Here is a 15,157-nt window from a genome sequence, read left to right as displayed (position 1 = left end):
TTATTTATCCAACTGCATTTTTATGAACTAATTTTTCTTTTTGTGCCGACTTGCAATGGTGATTCATTACTTTCTGCCTTTCGATTTTTCTTTCCTTATAAATGGGTTCTTGTTTATTATTTTCAAGTGTACGTCTCCCTTCAGATCCATCGACCAGGTTTGCATATGGGATCTTCGCTCCGAAGCAAACTGCTTTCAGGAGTCCAGGGAATTCAAATTAAATGAGGTGGTTTATTCTGATTGTGTCCGGGGCCTGCCATTCACGGGGTGCAGTCCTTGGGCCCGTCCCTGTCTTTCTCGGAGACCCCGTTTCCTGACTTGGAGGGACGGAGGTGGTCTTGGCTTATTTATAGTTCTAAGAATTTAGTCCAGTGTTTCTCAAACCGAGGTCGCGAAGCTTGGGGGTCTGTAAACATATTCTTGAGGCTCCTTGAGTTATGAAAATCTATTATTATTTTGCTTTCATTTCCTTCTTTATTCTTACAGGTTTTATAGCCCAAGCTTCCCTAGCTGTGCTAATTCACCACTGAAAGGCATGTTCCTAGAAAAGACTTATTATAGTAACTTGATGTGTTTCAAACTTAGGTTAGAGTCTCTGGAGGAACTGGGGTGGCCTGTGGAAAGCATTTTCCTTTAAAGAGGATATGGGCAGCCGCCTTCGGCCCAGGGCGTGATCCTGGAGACCCGGGATCGAGTCCCACGTCGGGCTCCCTGCAGGGAGCCTGCTTCTCCCTCTGCCTGTGTCTCTGCCTCCCCCAGTCCCCCTTTCTCTCTGTGTCTCATGAATAAATAAAATAAAAAATCGTAAAAAAAATAAAGAGGATTTGTACTTTATTCAACTTCTAGAAATAATGGTTAAATTAACGTATATATATATCTCAACACTGAGTTGTCAAATCACAAGGAGGGACATTGAAAAACTGGATTCATGAAATTACCAAGAATGAGAATAAAATACGACAGAGCAGGTGGCAGGGGGATGATGGCGGTTCTGTGTGTCATTTTTAGTGGTGGAAGGAGGCAGGAGGTGTTTTAAGTCATTTGTTCCTTCATTCATTCGTTCATTCGACAAATACTTTTCTGTTCGGCACCCACAAAGCACAAACACTGAGGGGACAATACAGTTACTCAGTCCCCGCCTTCCCGGTGGTCATGGTTTTGTGGGACAGTTGGACCAAGAAAGCGGGTCTTGTGGTCGAGTGTGATGCACAAGCCTGGCTGCCGTGGGGTCTGGAGGAGGCGTGGGTGTGTGGCGAGAGTGAGGATGGTGAGCTGAGCCATGAGGGACGAGTAAGAGCTTTCAGACAGAGAACGTGGGAGATGGAGCTGTGGGCAGAGTGAATTGGTTGTGCCAAGGGTGATAACGAGTGGGAAGGAATGACGGAGAAGAGTTGGCCCTCTGTCCGGGTATGAGGGCTGCAGTGCGGACATTTATAGGCCCAAATTCTGAAGGGCTAAGTGGACCAGAGAGAATTTGGTCCTTCCCCTAAGGCAATGGGGGGGTCACAGAAGGTTTGTAGTCAAGAGAGTGACACAATCTGATCTATGTTTCTCTGACTTCCCGGCAGCAATCTGTGTGCAGGGGACTAGAGGAAGCCATCCTGGAGGTGGGGGCATGTAGCAGCTAGTATGCCGCGTCCAGGGGAAAGATGATGGCCAGGCCTGTGGCAGCGGAGGTGGACAAGGGGTGTGGGCGCTGGGCTGCCGGGTGTTTAGGGAGACTAAGTGCAGACCAGATGCGAGAAGCATAGGAGCGGGAGCCTCCTGGGGGACTTTTGGGTCCCGATGCTATTTGCTGGTTCGAATGCTATTTGCTGAAATCTGGAGACGAACAGGTGGGTGAAGACAGTTTTGTGCCACCAGTAGAACATGGATCTGGATTTGAATGAATACTGGCTCAGTGGCAGGTGTCAGGAGGCAGGTTTCACCTTCCTTGAGGTTGAGCTACCTAGTTTCCATCTTGGAGGAGACAGTGTCTACGTCTTGTTGTGTCCGGGAGGCTTCAGTAAGGCCGTGGATGTATAAGTGTATCGGAGAAAGTGGTTGTCTCCAACTCGCTTGATGTTTACACCCCACGGAGCTCCGACCCTCTTCCACCCTCCCCAGTGGGGCAGAGCAAACTTCTTAAAAGTCGGGGCATGAATTTCTTCTAGGGAAGATGCTGTCTTTGTTCATGACAATAGCTTTGTGGGGCAGAGGGGCAGTGGCAGGAAAATCACTGGGGAGAGATGCCCAGAGAGGAGGGGAGGGGAGTGGGAAGGGAGGGGTGGGGCGAGGAGGACGGGGGCTTACGGTGGCAAGAGAGATGAGGGACTGGGGGAAGCGTGCTGGGGACTCCGTGACGCTGATGGGACTCGAGTACACCTCAAACCCTGTGATGCCTAACGTTTGCTGCGAAGCTGTTTGTTTTCATGTGATGTGCGTCTCTTCTCTCATCCCCAGGCCAAACGATGACTATGCCCGAGCAGTCTGTGTATGCACAGCAAGCTTCCGGTGGTTGTAGGGCGATCTGGGCGTCTCCCTGGGTTTAAGTGGTGTGGGATAGGAGGAAGCATGAGCAGAAGGGCACTGCTCCACTCTGCAGAAGCAGGAGGCCGGGGTTAGGATGACCTGGACGGCTCTGGGGCTCGGAGGTGCAGGATAGGTCAACCTGATGACCCCCTTCCGTCCTTCCATCCTTCCGTCCTTCCGTCCTTCCGTCCTTCCTTCCTTCTTTCCTTTAACAAATATTTATTGGCTGTCTACTGGGTGTCAGTCATTGCCGTAGGCCCTGGGAATAGAGCTGGAAGCATAACAAGGTTCTGCTACCGCGTCAGGCAGCGTAAGAGTCATTAACAGGAATAAAAGGGAATGAGGGGAAGACACAGGGTGGCGATGTAGGAAGGCTGGTGGAGGAGGTTGTCCTTGAAGAGGTGGTGTTTGAGCAGAGACTCGAGTTAGGCGAAGGAGAAAGACACGGGGGCTCCCCGGATAGAGCTACGAGGCAGAAGGAGCGAGAGCTCTCTCCGCAGTTTGCTTGTGACAGTGGACAAGGGACAACGTCTCAGGCCTCAGGTTCTCATCTAGATGAGGGTTGACATCAACCTTCTGTAGTGGAGGGAAGGGTTCCAAGAGATCACGGAGGTTACGTGGAGAGAGAACACGCAGCCTGAATACAAGGGAGTGTGGAAAAGCCAGCCAAGGACTCGGGTTAATTCCACTTTTTGCTGTGGGGTTTGGTTTGGACCAGGCCGGGGGTGAGCTGTATGGGCCCGCTGGGGAATGTGCCAGCTCTGGGAACTCAGCTGGGCCATGTACTAAGAACGCGAATGTCCAAACTCTGCCAAAATGACCTGCGGGAAGTGCCTTAATACAGACTATTTCCAGAGGCTCGTGAATTCTGTATTACAGCGAAGCCGTCCCATGATTGTGCAATTGTCTTGCTGATAATACAGTCCCCGATGCATTTGTCATCACAACTCAGGCGGAAAGGCGCGGTAAGTCTTGGCTGCATGAGGACTTGGCTCCTTTGATCTCATTCCTTGCTCAACCCTTCACCACTGGCCAGTTCCTTTCGAAGAATTACACGGAAGCACCGGCAGTATCTCCGCCCCTCCCCGGACGCGTAGAGAAGCGCCGTTCCTCCGACGTCGCCGGTTGCCTACCCACTAGTCATTTTTCTTTCTCATTAGTGAGGCTGAAAATGCCAGATACTGTTCCCAGCGTTCCTTGCAGCATGGATTTGCATACCAATTATGTGTTGTCATGATCGCGCTGTGTAACAAGCCTCCCCAAAACTCAGTGGCTTAACACGGTGAGCAGGCATTTAGCTCCTGAGTCTGGGATCATGTTTCGTCAGAGCAGTTGTGTTTCTTGGCTCTTAGCCGGGCACACTTACAGGTCTGATGGGCGGCTGGCCGTCACTGGGGGCACCTGGGGTGGCCGAGCTCTGGCGCTGTATCAGGTAGCCCAGGTGCGACCTCGTGTCAGGTCCCGGCTGCTGGGCCGGCACCTCCTCCACCCCTGGAAGCACTTGCTCACCTGTAGGACCAAGAAGACATGTCCTGGTTTAGCTGAACCTAATTTAATGCTCGTATTACGGGTAGAAGTGCCACCTGGGGACCGGATCACCAGGTGAACCAGTACCCACTCCCAGTATCCTTCCAACGCCTCTTGCCTACCCCCTAGGGCTGGTTTGATCCTTGGAGTCCAGTCTCTGTCTCTGGAATCAGACTGTTTTTAGTGCGGACCTGCTGATTTGAAGCAGACTCTCTTACTGACCCTCGTTAACCTGTGAACCCCTGGCTATGGTTTCTTGCCCATCGTTGCAATCCCTGCTATGGGACGCTGGGCCACCCATCCTGCTCCCCGAGACCCCACGTTGAAGAGTAAAGACACAGTCATTGTCATGCTCTGTGGTGGCCGCGTGCAGACTCCTCTTCCCCTCCCTGTAGGCTCTGCTATCTTTCTCACATCGCATCCTCAACGCCCGGAACAGCCTTTGGTCCGTGGCCAATGTTTCACTCAAACAAGAGTCCAAACTAAGCTATAATGAAGTCAAACCAGAAAAGGAAGCAGTGATTATTCAGAGCCAAGACAGGTTCATTAAAAATAAATCCTGTTTCTCTGTTTCTTTTCCTTTTCTTTTCTATTTTTGTTTTTTTGTTTTTTTTTCCCTTTCTGATAGAGACTAATCTACTTGGAAGATAGGTCTTGACTCTTAATCTGGGTATGCGGCGAGGGGCATAGAGGTTCAGATGCGTTCTGTTTGGGAATGTTTTCCTAACCCTTAGCACCACACTTCCTCTGCTGTGACACTTGGTTGTGACGGTCTTGGTTGGTGGCCCCTTTAGTGTCTTTCTGAGAAGGTAGAGGGACATTCCGTCTTGTTACTATCTCCGTAGACCCCAGAGTAGCGAATGACACACAGCAGGCACTTAATAAAGAATGAAGGAATGAATTGACACTGTCTCTTTTGTGCTAATCAGAGTAACGGTCCCCTAAAGATGTTCCCGTCCTAATCCCTGGAACCTGGGGATGTGGGAAATTATGTGGCAAAGGGGAATTAAGGTAGCAGATGGCTCTCAGGATGCTAATCAGCTGACTTTAAAATAGGGGGAGTACCCTGGATTATGCAGGTAGCCTTCGTGTAATCACAAGGATCCTTACCAGTGTAAGGGGGGCGCCAGGGGAGGTCAGGGTGTTGCAATCTCAGAAGCCTTCCCCCCTCCCGCCCCTGCTGGCTGCGTATGTGGAGGGAAGGGCCGTGAGCCAAGGAGTGCCGGTGGCCGCCGGGAGCTGGAGGGAAACGTGTACTATGCACCGAGTGCCGTTCCAGACACTCAGGATGCAGTGATGGGAGCTGGTGGCCGCTAGAAGCAAGGAAGGGGGTTGATTCCCAAGAGCCTCCAGAAAGCAACACAGTCCTTGCTGACACCTTGATTTCAGCCCAGAGAGACTGACCGCTGGGCTCCCTGCCTCCGGGACCGCACGGGACACGCGCGCGTGGGTTGTTCAAGCTGCTAACCTCGTGGCACGTTGTTGCATCAACCGCGGAAAACAAATGCGCCTCCCGCCATGGTCTGAATGTGTGCGTCCTCCCCAGATTCACGGGTAGAAATCCCAAGGCCCAAGCTGATAATATTAGGGGTTTGCGTCCTCCCCAAATTCACAGGTAGAAATCCCAAGGCCCAAAGTGATAATAATACGGGTGGGGCCTTGGGAGGCAATACGGTCAGGAGGGTGGGGCCTAGCAAATGGGATGCGCAGCCCTACAGAGGAGGTACTTGGGAAGCCTGTGACCTGGGAGAGGCCCTCCCCGGCCCACGCCCGCACCCGGGTCTCGGACCTCCGGCCTCCAGAGCCCTGAGATCACCATCTGGTTGATAAGCCGCCCAGGCTGCGGTATTTTGTGACAGCAGCCCTAGGACAGCCCCGCCCAGCCCGCACCCTGGAGGGGCCACCCTGCTCGCCTCCTAGAGGTTTTCATCGTTAAATTCTGGACTGGGACTGGAAGGTCTGGGAAATTTGTTAATAATCCCCACGTTTGCTACTACTAATCAGCTATGTGTCTAATTAAGTCCTTTGGGCCTTAGTTTCTCCATCTGTGAAATAAGAGCCCTTCCAGCCGTGACGTCCCTGGATCTGTGTGGAACAGGCCCCCACCTTGTCGGCCGGCAGCCGCCTTCTCTCCCCCCAGCCTGGTCCGAGTGTCACTGTCTTCTAGCGCCTGTCTTCCTTCCTTCCTTCCTTCCTTCCTTCCTTCCTTCCTTCCTTCCTTCCTTCCTTCCCTCCTTCCTTCTTCCTTCCTTCCTCCCCTTCCTTCCTTCCTTCCTTCCCTCCTTCCTTCCCTCCCTCCCTCCTTCCTTCCTTCCTTCCTTCCTTCCTTCCTTCCTTCCTTCCTTCCTTCCTTTCTTCCTTAATTTAGAATATTTTATTCCTTTGAGAGAGAGCGCATGAATAGGGGGAGGAGGAAGGCAGAAGGAGCAGCAGGCTCCCCACTGAGCAGGGAGCCCGATGCCAGGCCGACCCCAGGACCCTGAGCCCATGACCCGAGCCGAAGGCAGATGCTTAACCCACTGAGCCCCCCAGACGTGGGCTTTCTTTAATGCTTCTGCTTCCTACCAGGCAGATCTGATCAGTCTCTCTCTCTCTCTCCTTGATCTATCATCTATCATTTATTTTCTGCTGTTTTATATTATAGTCATTTATCTTTAAGCTCATATTCTAAATGCCTGGACTTCTGCATCTCTGCAGCTCCTGTGCTTGAAAAGTAGTAGGTGTTTTTTTTTTTTTTAAGATTTATTTATTTATTCATGATAGACACAGAGAGAGAGAGAGAGAGAGGCGGAGACACATGCAGAGGGAGGAGCAGGCTCCATGCCAGGAGCCCGATGCAGGACTTGATCCCGGGACTCCAGGATCGCGCCCTGGGCCAAAGGCAGGTGCCAAACCGCTGAGCCATCCAGGGATCCCCGAAAAGTAGTAGGTGTTTAATGGATCTTTGTTGACTGGAAGACAATTCAATTTGAAATGTGTTGTTTAGAATCATTTAATCTGCAACCTTACAGCCAGGCTTTCGGCCAGCGCCTCGTCTACTGTCCTCACTTTACTAGAAGGGACACTGAGGCTGGAGCAGCGGGCTCCCTGCCCGGAGCCCCACACAACGTGTTTGAGGCAGAGGTTAGAACTCAGGTGCGTGACCAGCAGGTCCGGGTTCCTTTTCATTCCACCACGTGGCCCTTGGCCCACCTGTCTTCGCTGCAGGCAGGAAGCCCTGAGATTGTGATGCTTCGTGCGACGGCTCACTTAGGCTTCACGTGAAGTCCACTGCGGGATGGACAGTCTGCATCTTCAACGCGTGACCTTCAAGATGACCTGGAGCCAGGCCTGCGCCCGTGATCCGTGGGCTGGAGCAGCCTGGGAGACGGTCCGGCCGGGAGACGCAGGGCACAGAAGCCGCTTTTGCGGAGGCTGCCGGTCCCTGGCGCGCCCCCCCGGGGCCTTGGGCGGCCTTCCGCTGTGGCCTCACGCCTCTCCGCGCTCCGCACCTACCTGCGAGCTTCCCGTGGGCCCCAGGGAGCCAGAAGTACGCCAAGCAGCGTCCAAGCTATTATTATTGTTGTTATTTACGCTGATCACGGAGGCAAGCGGCGGACACGAACCACCTTGAGCTCCCTCGCGTGTTCACCCCGCACACGATTCGCCCGGCAATTCCCTCTTAATCTTTAAACCTGTGTGTATTTCAAGAGAAATTTAATCCTTGTGTTTCTGATTCATTTGCACTTAACTCATCAAAATGTTGCTTTGTAAGGCGTGTTTGATGTACAAGAAGGTTCCTAAGCCCTTTCATAAGCCTTTCAAATGCCTTTTCTCTTTGAAGCTGAAGCTTGTGCTCTTCCAGCGCTAAACAGCTGAACCCGGTGAGTCTTCAGTCGCCGGCAACCCCAGAGGCCACACGTCGGGGTGGTCTACGCAGGCCGCGTGGGAGCTGTGCCCCGGGAGCTGTCCCCTGCAGGGGGACGGAGAACACCCCGCGGCTGAGCGTCCTGGGAGTGAAGACGCACCGCCTCCTGCCTGCGGCCGGGCTCCTGCTGCCCCCCGCCCGCAAAGCCCCAGCTCGTCCTCCTCGTCCTCCCCGCTTACCGACAGCAATGCCTGCTCCTCCTCCAATACTCGGCTTCCAGCACCTCTAGGAAGAGCTCTCAGGGAGCACTGAGCACTCCCTTTTTTGTGTCTCATTCTATCCTATAAGAATAATTAATAATAATAACTTAATTGAGCGCTTAGGATGTGCCAGGTGCTCTGTGATTTGGGTTAACTCCTTTAATCCTCTCAACACTTCCATAAAGCAGGTATTAACTTCAGCTTCCTTTTGCAGAGAAGGAGGCCAAAGGACCGAGTGGGTAGGTGAGGTGCCCAAGGACGCACGGTGGGGAAGCCGGCATAGCACTGACCACTTGAGCACAGTGGAACACGCTTGGTAAATATTTGTTAGACGTTACAACTGAATGAAGAGGGGGAGCCTGGGTGGCTCAGTCGGTTAAGCAGCTGCCTTCGGCTCAGGTTGTGATCCCGGGGTCCCGGGATCGAGCCCCATGGTGGGCTCCCTGCTCGGCAGGCGGTCTGCGTCTCCTTCTCCCTCACTGCTCCCCCTGCTTGTGCTCTCTTGCTCTCCCTTGTTCGTTCTCTCTCTCTCAAATAAACCAAACCCCCCAAAATATGTAATTGACTGAATGAAGATATGCATGGCCTGCACATATCGCTTTCCAAGGGCCGGGTGCTAGGAGGATCTGTGGGTGCTTTGGAAGACAGACTGAGACTCGGAAAAGGTCTCAGCATGGGCGCCTGTGTGGCTCAGTCGGTTAAACGTCCGACTCTGGATTTTGGCTCAGGTCATGATCTCAGGATTGTGAGATTGAGCTCCGTGTTGGGCTCTGCTGCGCGTGGAGCCTGCTTACTGCTCTCTCCCTCTCCCTCTGCCCCTCCCTGCCCTCAAAAAAAAAGAAAAATAAAAGAAAAGGTCTCAGCAGCTTGCAGCTCCAGATGGAATTCTGAAATGCAACGTACTGGGGTTGACCATCTATCCCGTGCTCAGGTCTCAAACCCTGGCAGCACAGGCCTAGGATGGGGGACGTACGTCTATGGCCTGGTGCCCGTCAAAGGTCCGCAGGTGTCAGCATGGCGTCAGCCCCACTCCGCAACGTGTCACTGTGCAGCTTCAAGCCCGTCGCTAGGCATCTGCTGTCTAGAACAGGGACGAGCGCATCCTACTATCTCTGGCATTCAATCTACACCAGGAGAAATGCAGAAACTTACCTGATGACTTTTACTTCTAATGTATTTGTATGATTTACGAAACATAGTCACCGTTCACAATTTTGAAGCCTGAGAAAAAATGAGGAAAAGAAAAGATCATCTGTGTGTGTAGAGCCACCTCCTGCTGGTTGGTCATAGTCCCTTCTCTGTAATCTGTCGGGTGTATTCACACACAGAGGTGATTGGACTTTCCCAGCCTCCTCAGATCAGGATACATTTGGCTCAGATCCTCGGTCCGGCCTCTGTGGAAGCCCCGGCAGCTCAGGATTTCTGCAGAGACCTCACACTATTACCACCATCTTGGCCTGGATGTCTTGTCTCCCAAATGCTTATTCTCGGATTTGCTTTTGGTTTCTTTCTTTGGAAGAAGTCTGCCTGTCATGCACGGAGGGTGGCTCCTCCTTTCTAGCAGTGCAGATGCGTGTGTGTGGCCGTGCTTGGGACGTGGAGGAACTTTGCTGATGGATTGAAGAGTGAGGGTGGAAGTGAGACGGTGCTGTCACCACCCAGGCGGTACGTGGCGTTGGCTTGGGTGGCAGGGATGAGGCGATGCAATTGCCTTCCTCAGGGGAGAGGAGAGGAGTCAGGGATGGCTCTAAGTTCTGGGGCCCGAGAGACGTGGCAAATGAGGAAATTAACTGAGATGGGAAATCGTAGGGGTTGAGCAAGTCAAGTGTGGTTTCTCCCCTTGAATCCTGCCCTTGGCCTCCTACCAAGAAACAGGACAAAACCCATAATTCTAGTGATGGCCTCCAAGTCCGTTCATGATCTGGCCTCTTGCATGCCCCCAATCTCATTTCCTGTTGCTCGAGAGGCAAAGAGAGGCTCTCCTCTTCCTTCCTCGTGGCCTTTGCACCCGCTGTTCCCCCTTCCCGAGCACTTTCCCTGCATAGTGTCACGGTCCTCACCGTGGTCCGTATACACTGTGTGCCCCAAGTCCCATCCAAGAACAGGGGCCATTGATCCTGAGGCCACCCCATGCCTCAGGGGTGGAGGTGGACTTACGGTTGAAACCGAGTTCATAACAGCCAAGAAAATGAAACATCCTCAAGTGGACCTTGGGATGATCCTATTTGAATGGAAAGCTACCGATCCTTGTAGCTATGTTTTGAAGGCAGACGCGGAGCAGTTGCTGAGCTCATCCCAAACAGGCCTGTTAACACGGGAGCCGTGGTCGGGTAGGACGATGATCAAAATCTCCCCCGAATGATGGGACTCCGTTTCCTCCGCTAAATGGCGTAGGCTTTACCGAATTACTTCCTGCAAGAGAGAGTTTTAAAATCCTTTTCACCTTTCTGGCCATCCATTGTTGGATAACGGAATTCGATTGAAAGTTCGTGGAATGCAGCTGGAATCGGACCCCTTGGAGCCTCATGGTCCCACCCAGCGCTGGTTCTGCCCTCTCTGGCCACGCGGAGCAATCTCACTTTCTCTGTTCCGTGATAACCCGAAGGCATCTGTGCTTCGTGAACAAATCTCCCCGAGTCTTCCCTTCTTTTGGTTACATCATTCGGATTCATCCTCTTCTCAGAACTGTGGTTTTTGGGGCAGCTCACAGGCTTACGGTCTGGGGCTCATGCTCCCTTGTCTTCTGTCCCTCAGGGCACCACGTAGGAGGTGCTCGGTCCACCGTGGTGGAGCTGCCGCTGCTGGTAACCGGCATGCATCGAGCTTGTGCAAGCTCTGAGTGCCCTGCACGCACTCCCGCTTCCAAGCGAGGCAGCTGATGACCTGGGAGGTTACGCCACCTCCTCAAGGTCGCTCCATAGGAAGTACTGGAGGCAAGGATCAGACCAGGCTGTTAATGGTAAGTGTTAAGTGCCTATTATTTGCCAAGTGCTTTTATATAACTTATTGAATCCTTGACCCAACTGTGGGAGGTAATGCACCATTGTCTCTACTTTACGGACCAGGAGGTGGACATTCCCGAGTGAAGACATCTGCCCAAGGTCACCTAGTGTGTAAGTGGCTGAGCCTAGCTTTGAACCGGATCTGCTCTGCCTTCAAATGAGGGCCCCGCCTGCACCTCTGGGCTCCGAGATATAGAGAGATCATTAAGCGCATAACCTCTGCCCCCACCCGAGCATCGCATCGCACGCGGGGGGAAACACTTCACGGCGTGGGGCGGGCGAGGTTCAGACAGGAGGAGCCGCGACACTCGCTCCATCCTATCGGAAGTGCGGAGCCTCCAATCAGGTCCCGCGCGCACGAGTCGCAGTCGAGTCTTCTCTCTCTCCCCCGGCGAGGGTTCCGCTCTCTGCTGCTTTGCTTCGCCTCACACAGTTATTACGGCGAGATTTCCCCCAGTGTCCCAGCCTCCCTTCCAGCTCTCGGGTTAGATTTCCCTCCTAGATGCGGCCATTTAAATGCATATCGGCAGCAGTGGAGCCCACCAGATTTCTTTCCCATTAGCTGGGAAGATGGTCCTGGTAGTTATGTACCCGCGCTGAGTGACAAATCTGGCGGGCTGGAGGATGGCTTCGTGGCACGACCTGGTTTTGCTGTGCTGGCGGGGGCGGTGGGGGGGTGACTGGCAGGAGCTCCGGGGGTGCCGGAGGAGAACACAGAGGAGCAGGGGCTTGTCCAGGGGACGTGGGAAGGGGGCAGGGCAGGGCCTGCGGGCGGGGCGGGGCCTCGGGAGGGCTGGGGGGCCCTGCAGGTGGGAGCTGGGGGGGGCGGGGGGGGGAGCCGGGAAGGGAGGTATGCAGGGGAGGCGGCCGGTGGGCCCCAGGGGCCTTGTTGGGGTGTCTGAGGCAGCTCAGGCCTTGGGTGAGGGTCCCCGGCTCTGTTCGTGGCCTCAGGCTTGAGGAGAGCTGGATGGGACAGGGAGGGGCGACAGCTGTCCCCTGGAGCTCAGCTTGCTCCCCAGGAAGAGGGCTGAGGGGGGCTGAGCGTGCCTGGGGTTGCTCCCTCAGTTGACAAATCAGATACCATGAGTCTCCCCACATCCCCTGGGCGGGGGGGGGTGTGTGCAGGGGGAGCCCAGGAGTCACACTGATGGTGCTCTGACTCCTGGGGGAGGAAGAGGGGTTCCCTCTTACCACATACGTCCCCGTGAGCTCTGCCCCCTGGTCCCCACCCCGAGCAGAGCCCCCTTCATGGTGGCCCAAGAGATGGCCAGTGGGACGCAGTAGCGCGCTGGACACGTGTGGGTGCGCGTGTTGGCACAGCATGCACTGGGCGGTGGGCAGCGCGTGCTCGCACACGGATCTGCTGCGGGTGCGGGTGTACAGAGGCTGCTACCCCCAGGTCGGGACTGCGATTCGGAGGCTGGCAGGGCGGATGGTGACTGATGCGTGGCTCTGAGGCGCTCTGGGTCACGGGGGTGTGCGCGGGGGCAGGAGGCGGACAGCAGCATTGGCAGAGGTCAAGGAGCGTCTACGCAGGCCCGGGTCTGCATGCAGTAGGGCGGTGTGCACGGGCGTCCCCAGGGGACGGTGTGCTGTGGGACAGGGACGGAGAGAGGGAGGGAGAGAGACACAGAGAGACAGGAGACAGAGAGACAGGGAGAGACAGAGAGACAGAGAGAGACGGGGAGAGACAGAGAGACAGGGGGAGACAGGGAGAGACGGGGAGACACAGACACACCCATATACAGGGAGAGACAGACTGGGGGTTTACAGATATTTTTTCCCTTCCTTTACTCTATGTCTCTCAGTTTTTCCTTTCTGGTCGCTTTCATACCTCCTCTCTCCCCCCAAGAGCAGGCAAGATATTCCCTCACGCACCTGCGGCACACAGGCCCACTCACCCACGATGCCCATGCTCACCGGACCTGTGTGAGCAGCAGGCCAACACGCGCGTGTGGAAGGAGGGGCACCCACAAGGCTCTGGGGCTGATGTCCTCACCCGGGTGTGCTGGGCACGTGGCCATGGAGAGCTGCTGACGTTTATTGAGCACCTGCTGTGTGCAGGCTGCAGACGCCCTGCCTGCCGGTCGTGCCCCTCCCAGGCCCCCTGCCCTGTCCTCTTGCGCGCCCCCCAGGGGGTCGAGGCCTCTGTCCCCCCCCCCCCCGCCCTGTGCCCTGCAGCCTCCACTCCGCCCGGACCGCCTCCCCCAGGCCTGAAGCAGGACCCGGGGCACCCAGGGCACACCACGAAGGCAGCCGGTGACCTGGGGCCCCCAGGCCGCGGTGCGTGCAGAGCAGCAGGGATTGTGCGCGGGGCTGGGTGTGGACCTGGGTCTAGGACCTCGGGGCGCGCCGTAGGCAGGGCCCCCCCCCCCGCCCCTGCCCGCCTGGGAAGGGGTAACAGGAGCTGCTTCCCCGTGTGGGGCGGGAGCTGCCCCCAGGGCTGCGCTGGGAGCACATGTCTCCAGTCGGTGGTTCCTGCCTTACACGCCCCCTGCCTGACCCCCCCCCCTCCCCGGGGGCCGCTGTAACCTTCCTTGCACTTGGGGGACAGTTAGAGGCTCACGCCCCAGCCATCAGAGGGCGGCGGAGGACATCACCATTTCCCTCCGTCTCCATTTTCTTCAGAGGTACAGTGACTTATTTGTTTATTTATTTTTGGAAAGATTTTATTTACTTCCTTGCAAGAGCTCGAGAGGGAGCAGGAGCCGGGGCGGGGGCGCAGAGGCAGAGGGAGGAGCAGGCTCCCCGCGGAGCAGGGGGCCCGACGCGGGGCTCGATCCCAGGACCCCGGCACCCTGAGCTGAGCCGCAGGCAGGCTCTGAGCCCGCTGGGCCCCAGACGCCCCAGTTTGTGTATTTTTTATCCTAATTGCCAGCTCCAGCTGTGACAGGGCGACCAAGCCGCTAGAGCAGGACGCCTGAGACCAACCTCGGTGGCTGCTCCTGGGCCTGGCTCGTGTGGCAGGGACCCTCCGTGGACACACTGTGCGCCCGCGGCCCGGGCTCAGAGGCGAGGACCCCCAGGGCCACGACCAGCTGCGTGTGGGGCAGGAGGGGACGGTCTGGTGCTGCCCCTTCCCCGGTGCCCGTGGCCGCCCCAGGTGCCCGTGGGAAGACACCGGGAAAGGTTCATGCAGCTGCCCCCGGGGGCCTGCTCTGCTGGGGCCCAAGGTGAAGGCCTGGTAGGGGCGTAGGGGGTAAGCCAGGGTCTCCCTCCGGGTCCCAGCGGGGGCACCGTCAGCCCACGAGCCAGTCACCCAGAGCGCAGGCCCGGGGTGGGGCGGCCTCCGGGGAGCGCGGCCCCTGATTCAAATCTCGTGTGGACTCGGGGCTGCGGGCAGGGACCGCCTGAGCCCGGGGGGGGGGGCGCGTACCCTCTGAAGACTTAAGGCAGAGGTGGATCTCCCCCCGGGGCTTCCAGGTCACGGGGGTCAGGACAGGACGGTGCACAGGTCCCTGTTCCCTGGGGAGTCGGACCTCGGGCCGTGCCCGGAGCACAGGGCCCTGGACGGCAGCCTCCCTCCGGGGGGTCCTGCTTCCCACCCCCGCACCTGCCCGGGGGTGGGCGATGGCTACACCCCCGCTGGGTCTCGGGCGTCCCCTGCGCCGGGCCATCATGTCTGAGCCCGGCCCACCCCTCGGGAGTGGGGACCGCGAGGCCTGGGCCAGAGCCGGGGTGGGGAAGACGTGCTGGGCCCCGGGAGACCCTCCAGCACTTTCCTCAGATCCCCAGTGGGGGGCGGGGGCGGCTCGGTGGCGCTCAGCAAACCTGCAACCCCTGTCGGGGTCTGTCTGCGGCTTTCCACGTCCCCGGCCACCCGCCTGGGTCAGGGAGGCAGACAGGGACTCCTCGCCCAGGCGCGGTGCTCCCTCCTGGGCGGCGGTGACAGCCACAGGGTGGTGAGGGCGCTGGGCTGGGGGAGTGGCCCCCGAGGCCCCACTGGGAGGGCTGGGTCGCTCCGGCCACACTGTCACCCTCGCGTCCTGCCGTCCGGGGCCCCAGGCTCT

The 15,157-nt window shown here is 56.5% G+C and overlaps 1 long non-coding RNA gene across 1 annotated transcript in view; it reads left to right on the top strand.

Annotated features, from left to right (window-relative positions):
- The first annotated feature begins 1,476 nt into the window (after window positions 1-1,476).
- The window catches only part of LOC144322748 (uncharacterized), a 69,004-nt gene continuing 55,323 nt past the window's right edge, over window positions 1,477-15,157 (top strand). Inside the window, exon 1 of the long non-coding RNA XR_013388393.1 lies at window positions 1,477-1,835. This is a non-coding gene — a long non-coding RNA (uncharacterized LOC144322748). The remainder of the gene's footprint in view (window positions 1,836-15,157) is intronic.

The sequence above is a fragment of the Canis aureus genome, chromosome 10 (assembly GCF_053574225.1).
Source record: "Canis aureus isolate CA01 chromosome 10, VMU_Caureus_v.1.0, whole genome shotgun sequence".
NCBI classification, from domain to species: Eukaryota; Metazoa; Chordata; class Mammalia; order Carnivora; family Canidae; genus Canis; species Canis aureus.
The sequence above is the reverse complement of the archived record's forward strand: the minus strand, read 5'-3'. Positions and strand labels throughout refer to the sequence as shown.